This window comes from Ammospiza caudacuta, chromosome 7 (genome assembly GCF_027887145.1).
Source record: "Ammospiza caudacuta isolate bAmmCau1 chromosome 7, bAmmCau1.pri, whole genome shotgun sequence".
Taxonomy (NCBI): domain Eukaryota; kingdom Metazoa; phylum Chordata; class Aves; order Passeriformes; family Passerellidae; genus Ammospiza; species Ammospiza caudacuta.
The window spans coordinates 30,179,969-30,183,120 of record NC_080599.1 but is presented as its reverse complement, the minus strand read 5'-3'; positions in this window follow the sequence as shown (position 1 = coordinate 30,183,120).

The following is a 3,152-nucleotide window of genomic DNA, read 5'->3' as shown; positions in this document are numbered from 1 at the left end:
AACAATGAAATATACTTGTATATTTTCTATCTCCTAGGCAACCACACCTTTTTGTTTGTTTTGGATTTAAAATACAAACACACATATGAAAAGATTCAGGCAAAACCACACATTATTTCCTTCAGAAGGGCATGTGCTATCCCACGCCTGAGAGATTTTTTTGCCAGGGCTTGTAACAAGCAAGCCCTACAAGGAAATTTGCATCACCTCATATCGGAGAGACTTGAGGGAACCTGGTGGCTGCGTTATGGAGCTCCCGTCCAATTCACGGATCTCTGCTCCGGGGTTCGGAATGCCTCCTCCTCCCCTCCTGCCAGGACCCCAGCGGTCGCAGGGCTGTTTTTAACACTTTTCTCCTTGCTGCTCAGCTCCTTTGCGGCCTTTCCCCTTTTTTAGGGCCCACGAGCGTTCCCCGAGGGCTCGGCGGGCCCGGCTGTGGGCGCTGCGGGCCGGCCCAGCCTCCCCTCAGGGCGGCCGCCCTCAGCGGGGAGCCCCACGGACCCGCGGTGCGGACAGCAGAGCACAGACAGTACAGCGCAGCACACAAAGCACACACGGCACAGAACAGCCAGCACAGCACAGCACACACAGCACAAAACAGAACAGCACAGCCAGCACAGCACAGCACAGCCAGCACAGAATAGCACACACAGCACAGCACAGGCCAGCACAGCCAATACAGACAGTACAGTACGTACAGCACAGCACAGCACAGCGTGGCCAGCACAGACCAGCACAGCACCCTGGGCGCTTGCGGGCATCCAGCGGCCTGAAACGTGCACCGCTCAGGAATTACAAAACTTTTCTGGTTTTCCTCGATGATAAGTGCCGGGTTTCCCCACTCACAAAGGGCTTTTTTTGGGGGAGGGGGAGGGGGAATTTTCTGAAATTTCCGTGATCCCTCACAGTTCAAGCAAGTTGAAATTGACTTCTCCATAGTGAAGTGAGTCATTGTAATCTTTCACTCACATTAGTAATTACATCCCACCCTGACTATTTGAGCTGGTCAAAATTACTGAGAGAAACATACCAGCAGCTCAAAAGCACTTGCATGAAAGAAATGAATGGAATTTGAGAATTAAAACCACTCCCAGGTGACAGCTGCATAGCCTGTTAGCAACTAAAGTAGCACCAACATTTCCAATCTGGTTCTCCGAAAACAGAATTTTTACCCCAAGAGAAACTGTGAACTCTTGTTTTTTATCTTAATTCAGGATGAAAAAAAAAATCTTAAAAGACAAAAAAATTACTTGAATGTTTTCCTGGAAGAAATGTCCATTTTCCAATTTCCTATCTCTTTGGAGTATTCTCTCTCTGCAAAAGCACTTTTATCCCAGGAGGGAATATTTTAATGGAATACGTTTGATATGCATGTTCATCACCCAAAAGACACAAGCACACATTTTAGCTTCCCCAATGAGCAATGTAATTCTCCTCTCAGATCAGCCAAACACAAACATATTTCAACAGGGCAGCAAACCAGCTGGACAGTTCTTACATCTGCTTTTCCAGCTCACACTGCTGGAAAAATTCTCACCACTCACTTGAGAAAGTGCAGGCTAGCAGGACAATAAAGGATAAGTGAATATGCATACAGGAGTCTAATCTATTTCTTATCTGTGTGCAAAAATTAAAAAGTAACAACTTGGAATTAATTGTTGAGGGTACTCAGTATACTAAGAGGGGGGAAAAAAGAGGCAGCCTTGGATCAAATTTTCTTCTAGAAGTTGCTATATAGAGATAAAACCCTCCTTTTGTGTAACTACTTTTTAATCTTACTAGATTTTTAGTATAATTAACACTTAAGGTCTATAAAGGGCCATTCAATACTCCAATTTTATATTTAGAAACTCACAGAATTTCTTCAAAATCGACAAGCATCCATTTTTTACTTGAAGCTATTAGAAGTTCATCACCCTTCTCCTGATTCCTTTAAGTCATTTACAATTATAACCTACAAAAAATTCACATAAAGCATTATAAACCCACAGCAATATAATCATGAGAGCAGCCTCTTTACTGCAGCAGGATTACAAATAGAAATGCTCCTCTTAACATGGCTGTAGAGTTACAGTCCAGCTTCTTAGTACTCAGGGTTAAAGAACTGGTTAAGGAGTTTTTGCCTGGGTTTTACAGGAGAAATCATGCTTTATAAATCATGTGTGGCATATCCTCTGAGAGCCAAGAGCTCTCAGGAAGCCCAGTTTCCTTTTCCTACCATCACCACATATACCATAATTATTGCTTTTATCTTCCCACCGGTACTGAAAGAAAGTCTCTTCTGCTGCTCTTTTACATTTTTCAGTAGATTTATACAAGTTACATTGCATGAAAGTCTGGACTTTCATTAAAGCAAAGCAATGAGATAACTTTTATATTTGCATTCAGTTACAAAAAACAGACCTATTTTTAGGAAGTAGTTTATACTGAATCACAGAATATGCTAAATTGGAAAGGTCCATCAAGTCCAACTCTTCTGCCCTGGGTTAATATCATTCCTTCATTCCTGTGAGTTCTTCAAGAGAAAAAAAAATTATTTGTACTACAGTAGTGATTATATCACCCTAAGAATGCCTGACTATGCTAATAAATACATGAAACAATAAAGTCACTTCCTGCCCCAAAGAAGTACACTTTAAGCCTACATGACAACAGATGGAGAAAACCCTGGAGTATTAATATTGCATGCACCAGAAGGGAATATTCTCACTGTGTGTGGATTAGACTGTGTGCTGCTGCTACTTGTACTGAAAGTCCTTGGTCCAATACCACATCTTGCAGGACTGGAGGTGGAATAAAATTTTCTTTCAGTCTGCAGATTGAGTGTAGCCTCCCACACATTTCATTATCCTGCTGTCAAGGTTCATTCTCACTGGCATTGTCATTTTTATCTTGAAAATGTTTTCAGAATGCAAGAGGCTCAATGGAAAGAATCGCTGACACAAGTTTGGCATGCTCTTCTGTAAGAAGAAAACTCTGCCTGCATTGCAGGCATGATAATCAGCATATCCCATGGGTAAGTACTTGTTTCCCTCATCTGAAAGCATCACACAACATAACTGTACCAACAGTCATGACTTACTTTTGTATCAGTGCACCAGTGGTCAACAGCAGGGAAAAGGAGAACTTGGTAAAATATATAACGTTGTCCT